Source organism: Rutidosis leptorrhynchoides, chromosome 10 (genome assembly GCF_046630445.1).
Source record: "Rutidosis leptorrhynchoides isolate AG116_Rl617_1_P2 chromosome 10, CSIRO_AGI_Rlap_v1, whole genome shotgun sequence".
Taxonomy (NCBI): Eukaryota; Viridiplantae; Streptophyta; class Magnoliopsida; order Asterales; family Asteraceae; genus Rutidosis; species Rutidosis leptorrhynchoides.
Window position 1 is genome coordinate 204,993,206 of NC_092342.1, and position 13,225 is coordinate 205,006,430.

Sequence of the window (13,225 nt, forward strand, 5' to 3'; positions counted from 1 at the left end):
GAAAACCGGTTGGAATTATGAATTGTGAAACCAAACTTTAAAACAACGTAAAATTCCGATTTTCAAAATTCGTTTGGATGCCAAAAGAGGACTCGAGTTTACGTGGGAAAGACAAGATCTAATGAAAAAGGAAGTACCCGCACTTATTTGTAGAAATTGCAACGCAAAGTCTCGAGGAAGAAAACAACGACTACTACTTTCAACTAAATTTCGGGACGAAATTTTTTTTAAGGTGTGGGTAATGTAATAACCCGCCTTTTTCCGTTAAATTATTTTAACGCCGTCTTTTTTTTAGATAATATTTTTCGTTATCTATTTTTGTATCATCCGTTTATCTATTTAAAGTCCGATATTTAATAATAACATCTCTCGTTCACGCTAGCGCATTTAAAATAATTCGTTCAGTTAATTCACGTACCCGCTTTCAAACTCGAGGGACTAAACTTGCCAAGGGACCAAAGTGGTGACTAGGTCCACTAGTCAACCACTCTTACACCCACCTCCCACCTCTCATTCTCTCATTTCTCTTATCTCTTTCTTTTCTTACTTCCACTTTTCTCTCAAAATCACAACATCAAAGATTCATCATCTAAATTTGATCTAGCAAGCTAACATCAAAACAAATTGCATATTTGGAATCCTTGCATCATCCTCTTCAATTTGGTACCAATTTTATAGCTTAGGGTAAGCTTTTCAAAATCTCTAATTTTCATAAATTGGACCTTTAAACTTAAAAGTGTGTTAGTTAGTGTCTATGGCTCGAGTCTAACATGAATATGTGATTTACTTGCTCGATCTTGTTATTTTGAGTAACTAGCATGAACACTTGAAATGGGTTTGTCAAGTCCTTGGTTTTGGGTGATTTAATGTTGTTAGATGTTAATGATATTGTGTTAAATGTGTTACTAGCATCATTAGTGTGACAACCCGGAAATTTTCGACTAAATTTAAACTTAATCTTTATATGTTTCTGACACGATAAGCAAAGTCTGTAATGTTGAAATCTTAAAAACTTTGAAACTGTGTTCATGTATTCATTTACCCTTCGACTGCTCTCGATGATTCACGAACAATTATGTGTAAATAGATATATATATATATATATATATATATATATATATATATATATATATATATATATATATATATATATATGTGTGTGTGTGTGTGTGTGTGTATGTGTGTGTGAATATTAAATTAAGAAATATTAATAAAACATTAAACGGTTTGATTGATATGAAAATAAGTTATGAAGTCTATTATATGACTTGAGAACGTTAACAAAGTATTAGATGAAATATACTTTACATGAACGTAATTATTTCAATATAATTATCGACGGAAGTAAAAGATAATATCAAATGATTGATTTATCAGATACATTGTATGATTACGAGTCTCTGTTGAGAGGTCCACTTTGATGTAGGAAACTTTTCTTTTTAACAGTATTCGAAAAATGGTAAAGTGATTTGCATATAAGAACAATGTGTCACTTAACGAGAGTTAGTCAAAAGTTGTGGGGATTCCCATTTAATTTTCAAAAGCATGCTATACAGTGATTGACTCGTATCCCTTGGTAAATTAAATTATTTAGTTTTCATATTATTAAAAACATTATTGTATATAATAATTTCTATTATTAAAACAAGTTTAAATTATATAAAACGAACTTTGAAGTATAAATTAGTTTTTGAAAAACTAAATATTATATTATTAGATAAATATATCAATTATATATAAGGTGTACAAGTTTAGATTTTAAATAATGATATATATATAAATATATATATATATATATATATATATATATATATATATATATATATATATATATATATATATTATACAAAATATAATATTAACTTAGATATAAAACATTTTGAATTAAATATACTTTGATGAGTAATTAGAAGATGATTTACAGAAGCAAATGACCAACACACTCAAATGCATAAGTTACACTTCGTGTAATATAGTTTACTAATGGTTTAAGTCTATATTTTGATAAGAGTACGTGTCACTAAATGTAAAGTGCTAGTTTTCTAAGCGTACGAAAATGAGTTCGAGAAACCGGAAACGGGACGTAAGTCGAGTGACAACGTACGAGTCATTGGAACTAAAATTACAATTTAACTATGCACGTAAATATAATATAATATATAATTAATTATGTAGATTAAATATTAATTTATATATAATAATAATTAACATTGTGCCGGCAGCCCCTAAATGATCGAATATGAGCTGGATATAGAGCCCATGCGATCGCATGGCTCTAACACATGAACCCCATGCGATCGCATGGGGTGGGTTAGGTGGACAAATGTGTATAAAAGCTCGATCGTTCTCATTTTCTGATTCATAATTCTCAATCTCTCTTTCTCTATTATTACTCTGTATTATATATTTAATTTATATTATTATTATTATTATTATTATTATTATTATTATTATTATTATTATTATTATTATTATTATTATTATTATTATTATTATTATTATTATTATTATTATTATTATTATTATTATTATTATTAATCATATTATTATTAGTAGTAGTATTAATATTAGTATTATACATAAAATACTACGACGGAGTGCTGCTCGAACGATCTAAAACGGATTTTCAAAAACTGATTTTTGAGAGGGATAGAGCTAAGAAAATTATGGGTTATTGCTTTGGAGGTTATGGGTATGGTTCGGGGGTATGCTTGAGAGGTCAAACTAGTGTATATCATCTCCGTTGCGCCTACATACTTTCCGGCAATATTGAATCACAATATTAATACGTGAGCACTCATAACTTAACTTTTATATATTAATAGTGTATCCCTGACTAATGCTCGAGTATATATGTTTATGCATGCTTGTATGTTTAATTTTGTCGTTAGATAGCTTATGATAAATTATGAATTTGATACATATGCGATTGAGATAAGGTATATTATATGCATGTCGTTGGAAAGCTGGCGAAAAATTAATAATTTTCATTTAGATATAGAATGGTTTCGATGAACGGATTAGAAGTTATAGTCAACTGAATTTAAGTATTTTTGTTAAAATGTTTATTATCGACGTTATTATCGTCGTTATTATTATTATTATCTAGTTATTACTATTATTATTATTATTATTATTATTATTATTATTATTATTATTATTATTATTATTATTATTATTATTATTATTATTATTACTATTATTATTATTATTATATTATTATTATTATTATTATTGTTATTATCATTAAAAATTATTATTAATATTATCATTATAATTATAATTATTAGTATTATCATTAATAATATTATAATACTTATTAGTATCATTATCATTAAAACTAATATTAGTATCATCTAATTATTATGATTACTATTATTATCATTATTATGAATGCGATATAAAAAGAATACTAAAAGTTATTAAAAGAATTGATTAGGAAATAATGGGTATAAGTATCATGATGAAATAAAAATGTTGTAAGTTATTGATTTAGATGAAAATATCATTGTCATTATTTTTATCATTATTATTATTATTAAAAGTATTATCAATATTAAAACTATCATTTTTACTAAAATTATTATTTTTAATAGGAATATCATTGTTATTATAAGATATCATTATTATTATCATTTTAGAATTATTATTAATAAAAATTATCATTTTATCATAATTAATATCATTTTTAGTAAATATAAATATTGTTATAATAATAATTATTAATACAAAATAATATAACTTCTACTTATTATTGTTATTATCGATAATATTTATCAAATAAATATGTGATACAAAGATATTTTACTACATGTAATATAATTACATTAATAATACCTATCATTATATTTTTATGATATTAAATGAACTTTATAAATTTTATTACTTAAGATATATAAAAGTATATTTTTATTATATAAATTTTAATATAAAATTTTATTTATTAATAAATAAATTATATTATTCACCCTAATAAAATCTGTTAACTATATTAAATATACAAAACAACTATATTTAAGTTATAAAATAAACATGTATAAATTTTGGAAACCATTTTGGTCATATTGACTTTTGTTGACTTTTGCATGATAATCTCGAGCATTAGGATTGTGATACACTATGACCTGACCTAAATTGTTAGACAGTTATTGACCAACATATAAATATATATAATTAATATAGGTTCGTGAATCCGAGGCCAACCCTGCACTTGTTCAGTGCCGTCATATGCATAATTGCTATGAAATACAGTATTGTGAGTTTCATTTGCTCCCTTTTAAAATGCTTTTGCAATATATTTTTTGAGACTGAGAATACATGCGCTACTTTTATAAATGTTTTACGAAATAGACACAAGTAATCGAAACTACATTCTATGGTTGGATTATCGAATCGAATATGCCCCTTTTTAGCTTGTTAACCTAAGAATTAGGGAACAGTACCCCTAATTGACGCGAATCCTAAAGATAGATCTATGGGCCTAACAAACCTCATCCAAAGTACGGATGCTTTAGTACTTCGACTTATTATTATACAGACGAGAGGATTCTATTTTGTGGATATTCTCATCTTGCTAATGATGGTTACCAGGTTTCATGACCCGTCCTAATCCATCTGGACGAATACATTACCTTTGGTTACATCGCGAGTTACTTGACCTCTGTATGATACATTTTACAAACATTGCATTCGTTTTTAAATGAAAAACTTTCATTACATCGACAGTTGACGGCATGCATACCATTTCATAATATATCCAACTATAATTGAATTAGTAATAATCTTGATGAACTCAATGACTCGAATGCAACGTCTTTTGAAATATGTCATGAACGACTCCAAGTAATATCTCTAAAATGAGCAAATGCACAGCGGAAGATTTCTTTCATACCTGAGAATAAACACGCTTTCAAGTGTCAACCAAAAGGTTGATGAGTTCATAGGTTTATCATAAAACAATAAAATTCATCATTTTGATAGACTACAAGATTTAAATACTGCATGGTACAAATGGGCCCGAATCCTATACCCACCTGTAATGTACATACGATATCTTTTAAATACAGAACACCTTTCTCGTGTACGAAATCATCTTTCATAAATCTTAGTAACCGTACACATATCTCGTGCACAAAAATAACATACACATAACCTGTGTATAAAATCATTCTCTCGATACATAACATTCACTTTTCATTGCTTTCATAGCTTGGCTTAGTAACCGACCTTAACATATAATGTGCATAATAATATCCCCAAAACAGAACATCTCGTCTTTATAATAATCATATAAACTTCGAAGTACTAAACACCACGCCCACTAGCCCTTCCGTCTAGTGAACATTCTGGGTGGGGGTGTTAAACCCGGTAGCTACCTTTTGGATTCGCGTCAATTAGGCGTGCACTAATTCTCAAAATTAGTGATGTTCCCTAATTCTTAGGTTACCAAGCAATAATAATCAGAGGAAAAATATTCATATCAATTGTGGAAATTATCACGTCCACATAATTCAATGGTGGCAATTATCACGTCCACATAATTCATTCGAGGAATGTTTTGCTTGTGTCTATCTCGTCAAACATTTATAAAAGCATTTCATGTATTCGCAGTTCAAAATGTATTACAAAAGCATTTAATAAAGCAGTTGTAAAAGTAACGCATGTATTCTCAGTCCCAAAAATGTAAAGAGTAAAAGGGAATCAAATGAACTCACGATATGATATTTTGTAGTAAAAATATGCATACGACGATACTGAACAATGCAGGGTTGGCCTCGGATTCACGAACCTATATCAAGTATATATATTAACACATATAATCACATAATTCCTTCCATATAATATTGATATATATATATTAAGTGTTGTAGTTATATAAATATATGTACTTTATTTATATCAAAAATCAATAATTTGTTATATGTAATTTTTATATAATTGATGTTATTACGTTTAATATAATTTTATGTAATATTAATATAAGTATATAATATTTATTTGTTATATAAAAATAATACTATTAATAATAATAATAATAATGATTCTAGTAATAATAAAAATGATGATGATAATAATAATAATAATAATAATGGTAATAATAATAATAAAATAATAATAATAATAGAGATAAGAATAATAACTACCTCATAAAATAGGCCCTTTAAAGAAAATAACGACCCTGCCCCGGCTCGAACCTGCGACCTCTCGTTTCACAAACAAACTGCCAAACCGCTCCCCCATTTCTTACTTTCTGTTTTAATTAATCACCTAAACCTATTTAACCCATTATCGAAATAGGAGTCCAAGTAAAAGGAATTGTTTAGCCCGATCAATAGCCCACTCCATTGACATTATAACCTACAATATTTTCGAGAGTTTCCTGGCTAGATACTAGATCAAACGGTGAGCATCATGGGACTTTCAATCATCATCATCACCGTATTATTCTCATCATCGACATCATGATTTTATGTATATAATCATCATCATAATACCTCATTAATTAACATCATACTTTTGTTCTGCCTTTTAATCCCACTTAAACATTCAATCAGGAAGACTTACTAATATTTAATTGTGTTATGGTATGGGTGTAGGGTTCGGTTTTAATCAAGAACGGAAACAACACGTCACATTCCACATGATGTACTATTACCTAAACCCACTCACTCTCCACTTGCAAAAGCAATACATCACCACTTTCAATTCTACTTTTCCAATATAAATCCTTTGACCCTTCAAATTCTTAATCACCTACATCTCAGTACTCTTACGAACCTAACGATTTATCTATCATATTTATCATCTATCTGTGTGATGATTTATTGGGTTTGTACAGGAAAATAATAGGAGAGGGTCAGCTGCAACGACCACCAGTGATGTTCGAAATAGAAGGAAATAGAAAGGAAGCAAGATCATCGAATGACAACTGAAATGTTCAAGGGTTTTATCGGGCAGGAAATAACAATGGATGATCTAGTTTGATGGGGTTTATGGTGGTTTTTACAAACTTGTTTGAACCAGAAGGAAAGAAACAGAAAGCATAGCAGCAGTGCTGCAATCTGGTTCGATGGTGTTTGGGTCTTGGGTTTTGTTTGTGTGATGTATAGAAATAGAAATAAAAGAAGGAAGAAAGAAGAAAGAAAGAAAAATATAGTCGATGATGTTGGTTGGAAGCTCAAGATGGTGAGTGTGGTGTTTTCAAACGGTGCAAAGCAAAACAAGTAGGTTTTGTTTTAGACAAAGGAAATGGCGGTAGCAGGAACAAAACAGAAGCAAAATCAAGCAATAGCTGGTGGTTCCATGGTGAGGTTGTAGTGATGGTGTCGTGGTTTGATTGTTCCCGAAGTAAAGAGAGAAAAGTGGTCGATTGGTGTTCTTCAATATTTTCTGTTTAATCTGATCAATTTGAAGTAGTTATCATTGATAATTGATAATGTAATGTTGTTTGAGTGTTGTCCAAATTATAGATTAAAGCCTTTGATTTCCTACGATTTGATCGACAAGAAAATATTTGGTGCGTACGAAAATAAATAAAATATATAAAGTCAGATTGTGATTCTTAGTAGGTTGTACGATTGTTTTGGGGTGTTTAACGTTTTCAGAGATAGATGACAAAGTTTGTTAGAGTCTGATTAAGATGGGAAATGAATTCTAAGTATAGATATACGATTATACATAATTTGTATTATTAAATAAATAAATATATATTAATACTAATAATAATTATATAAATAATAATCATAATGATAATATTATCAATAATTCTAATAACAATAATAAATTTATTAATATTACTATTAATAATTAGATTAATAATAATTATAATAACATTGAATGATATTAACTAAAGTTAATAATAATATTATTACTAAATATAATTTGTATTTATATATCTTTAATATAAATCATATATAAGTTCATAATAACATATATATTTATATATTTATATATTTATATATGTATTTATTTTAATAATAGCTTAATTATTCTAAGTATTATTTTACATTTTAAATTCCAATTAAATAAAGTATACTTTATTAATTCAAAATATTATATATACTTATATTTATATTTATATAATATATATACATATTTATTTACAAGCAATTGTTCGTGAATCGTCGGGAGTAGTCTGAGGTTAAATGAATCCATGTAAACAGTTCAAAAATTTTGTGACTCAACATTCCAGACTTTGCTTATCGTGTCGAAATCATATAAAGATAAGTTTAAATTTGTTCGGAAATTTCCGGGTCGTCACAGTACCTACCCGTTAAAGAAATTTCGTCCCGAAATTTGATTGGGATGGTCATGGATAACAATAAGAATGTTTTATGATGAATTTTAGTTGACCAATAGAATTTTATCACAATTGGGTAATATAGATAAAATAATTTGTTTAATCGAAGAGTACGAGTGAAGCTATCACAAAAAAGTGAAATGAGAAAGACAAGTTTCATCATACCTTTTGACTAGTCATGGTTGAATTCCGGAATTCAAGGGATTTAAAGAAAATCTTCAAAATCTAAAAGATTTGATTCTTCAGCGAATTAAGATCTCTATAATTAAATACTGTGATCTACCTCGATTACTCTGCCTGATATTTCCATTATAAATTAAGCTCTTTCGTTCCATTATTCTCACCATTCCTATATTTTCTTTCTTATTTCATACATCCAAAAGATTGTGAAAATGCTTAATCCAGTTCTGATCCTTGTCCTTATCCTGACTATCACAACAATCATTCTCCTTTTCCAACTTCCACAGGAGGAATCTGTTTATTTCTACTATGCTCTAGGGATTATTGTATTTATAATCCTCCCGTGTCTTTATATTGCTATACGCACTGATATCCACGGTTTGTAATTTCGGTGTTGTTGTTGGGCTTTATATTCTCCCTTATATTTCGAAGCTCTCTGTCTTTTTATTCCCTTCTCGACTCTAAGTCAAGCGGATAATGGTCCTGAATTCATAAGTACGGAGTTTCGAATGAACATGGCTAATGTTCTAAGAGTAAGATTGTAATAGCACGATCTTGATTGGTTAAATTACTAGAATTCAAGAGAAAAGATAGAACTATCAGAAAGATATGTTCTCGATATATTTGGAGATTAGTTAGAATGTAAGAGTCGTGTAACATGGCACATAATGAGGGTAAAATCTGTGAATCATCATGTTTCATTAGAAACTCAGCATGACTTACTGTAATATAATCACGTTGATCAAGTGTCATTATATTATACTAACTCATGCATCAGTTCCCAACATTCAATAACATTCATATTTTAAACTTGAAGGTTTACAGAATATAGAAACTAAACAGTTTCCTTTATGGTGTAATACAGATAACGTGAAAAGATAATTGATTTCAGATAAGGATAGTTATGAAAATATCTTTAAAAATATCGGAGATATTTATGACGATATTTTTGGAATTTCTAAGATCGAAGGTTGATGAAGCAAATTTGTCCGCAAGAGTTTAGGGTCAGGAGTAAGGTATTCGTTAATGACTTCAGTAGATACTGAATTATTTGGATTCTTTATGTACAAGTTTAGTCATTGTGATTTGTTCAGATTCTCCTTCATGGTTTGCTCAATCCCTTTTTCCAGTATAAATTTTCCATTGAGTGTTTCCAACACTCCATTCTTTATCATTAAACTTTTGACTGTTAAGGTAGTCTTCAGTTTTCACTGCTTCATCAGCTTTTTCAAAACTCAGAAAACTGATTTGTAGAAAGGGTGGTTTTCAAAATTTCAGAATTGGAAATCATAATTCTAGGAGATAAATGTTATATATACATATAACTGTTGATGTAGAAACGCTGCGAGATTCAAAATACTGATTGCTGATTTCTGGTAATTGGTATGGCAATTCTCATTACAAGATACGGATGAGTATATGAATAGGTTTCAACAAAGTTAATGATTTTTCGAAAAGTCAAAGATCAATGAAGTTGCTGGTAAGTTTACTGCTAGTGTGGTGGAATATAAATGGTTTCCTGATAACGATGATGAAAGGCAAACTTATATATCGAGGTTATAATAAGGCTAATCCGAATGGAATTCGAAATTGTCTTGTTGGAGCTGTGACAAAATCGGCTAATTTGAAAAAGAATTGCAATGTTATTTTCGGTAATAACAATGTCAAAGGAGCTAGCACAGATACGTGTTAAACGTTTACTCAGGTTCTGAGTGTTTTCAGGTGCATAACTATATGCATCAATCTTTTCTTTCGTAGATGAAGTGCGGTTGCTTCATTATCTCGATTGAGGTGTTTTTCAAGATTTATGAAAGGTTTGAACGTAGATTGGAATCGTCAAGATACAAATGAGGTTTAAGATGAATGAAGTGGCCAACTTGAAGAAATGTTTAGTTTCATATGTTATAATTAATATTTTAATTCATTTTAATTAGCCAATATTATTAGTCCATAGTCGATAGTCCACAGTTAACAGTCCAATAATTCATATATAGTTTAATATATAATATTCGAATTATTTAATACGTATCGTGACCCGTGTACATGTCTCAGACTCGATCACAACTCAAAGTATATATATTATTGTAGAGTCAACCTCAACCCTGTATAGCTAACTCGGTCATTACTGCATATAGAGTGTCTATGGTTATTCCAAATAATATATATAGATGCGTCGATATTGTAGAGACCCGTCCTAATCCATCCGGACGAAGTCCATATCGATTATAAACAATTTACAATAGTTGATTACATCGCGAGGTACTTGACCTCTATATAATACATTTTACAGATATTGCATTCGTTTTTGAAAAGACAATCTTTCATTACATCGAAAGTTGACGGTATGCATACCATTTCATAATATGTCTAACTATAATTGACTTAATGATAATCTTCATGAACTCAATGACTCGAATGCAACATCTTTTGAAATATGCCATGAATGACTCCAAGTAATATTCCTAAAATGAGCAAATGCACAGCGGAAGATTTCTTTCGTACCTGAGAATAAACATGCTTTAAAGTGTCAACCAAAAGGTCGGTGAGTTCATTAGTTTAACATAAATAATCATTTCCATTATTTTAATAGACCACAAGATTTTCATTTTCAGTTCTCATAAATATACGTCCCATGCATAGAGACAAAAATATCATTCATATGGATTGAACACCTGGTAACCGACATTCACAATATGCAAATAAGAATATCCCCATCATTCCGGGATCCTCCTTCGGACATGATATAAATTTCGAAGTACTAAAGCATCCGGTACTTTGGATGGGGCTTGTTGGGCCCGATAGATCTATCTTTAGAGTTCGCGTCAATTAGGGTGTCTGTTCCCTAATTCTTAGATTACCAGACTTAATAAATAGGGGCATATTCGGTTTAATAATCCAGCCATAGAATGTAGTTTCATTTACTCATGTCTATTTCGTAAAACAGTTATAAAAGCAGCGCATGTATTCTCAGCCCAAAAATATAAAGGGTAAAAAGGCAAATGAAACTCACCTTACTGTATTTTTGTAGTAAAAATACATATGACGACATTGAACAAGTGTAGGGTTGACCTCGAATTCACGAACCTATATCATGTATATATATTAACACATTATAATAGTAGTCGAATAAATATATGTATTTTTAGTAGTGATATAATTGTTATATTAATTATAGATTATATTAATAATGTAGTTATATTACATATTTTAAATAATTAATATTTATTATTAACTTATCATAATAAGTTTTTAATATTATGATATAGTAATTGCTTATTAGAATATTTTGATAAATAATTTATATATAACAAATATATCTTTTATTAAAATATTTTAATGTTATATATGTATTAATATTTATAATATACTTTAATTAATATTATATCAATGTTTTATAATGTATTTATAATATATCTTATATAAACGTATTTATGTATTATATAAATATTTATATACATAATATTGATAATATTATTTATACATTTATATAATATTAACATATTGAAATATAATAATATGTAATGTATTTTGTAAAATTTTTATATGTAAATTTTGATAATAACTATTAACTATAATAATAATAACAATAATAATAATGACAATAATAATATTAAATAATAATAATAATAATAATAATAATAATAATAATAATATAATAATAATAATAATAATAATAATAATAATAATAATAATAATAATAATAATAATAATAATAATTATAATAATAATTATAATTATAATTATAATACCTAATATATACAAGATCACACGTTTTTTTTGTATCTCCCAGAAACAGATCGAGATGGCAGAGTAACAACGCAGAAGAATCATGGTTCAGGGTTTTCGGTTCTTCAATCGATCAATTGATCAATCATCAGAGTATAACGAATCTTCTATGCATCATCATCATCGTTCAATCGTTCTCATCTGCCCTAATCCGTTAATCGTCATCATCCTCAATCGATTAAGAAATCAATTCATCAATTAATCGAGTAAGCAATTCAGTTCATTGATATTCTCTTAAATCCTTCATCACTCTATATATATATATATATATATATATATATATATATATATATATATATATATATATATATATATATATATATATATATATATATATATATATATATATATATATATATATATATATATATATATATATATATATATATCTGTATTTATTTATTTATTTATTTATTTGGATCAAACCTAAATAGTAATACATGGTGTTCTTGGTGGTTGTTGATTTAGTGTAACAACAATAATGATCTCATTTGCTCCTCATTCGTTCAGAAGCAAGGACAAACAGCAACAATTAATTATAATTTTTGGAGATGACTGTTATAGTTTCGTTCTTTCCTTCAACAGGTAACTGGAGTGATACTTGTATCGAGCAATTTCAATTTGGTTTACCACGATTAGTATTTGTGAGGTTTGATTATGATGATGTTTGTTTTGGTCAAAAGAAAACAGAAGCAGCAGTAGGTATCAACATAGGTGGTGTCTTGCTTCAATTAGGAATGGTGATCAGTTTTGGTTGAAAATCGAAACAGTATATTGATCAGGTATGGATTTTTTGTTATAGTTCTTGTTAATAATGATAAATATAGATGATGGTGTTTAAGAATGGCTTGATGTTTTGTTCTAATTATAAACAGAATATGTACCCCAATCATTTGAAATGTTTTCGGTTATGTTTGCAGGTTACACAGAAGCGTAAATGATAACGGCAGTAGCAGGTAA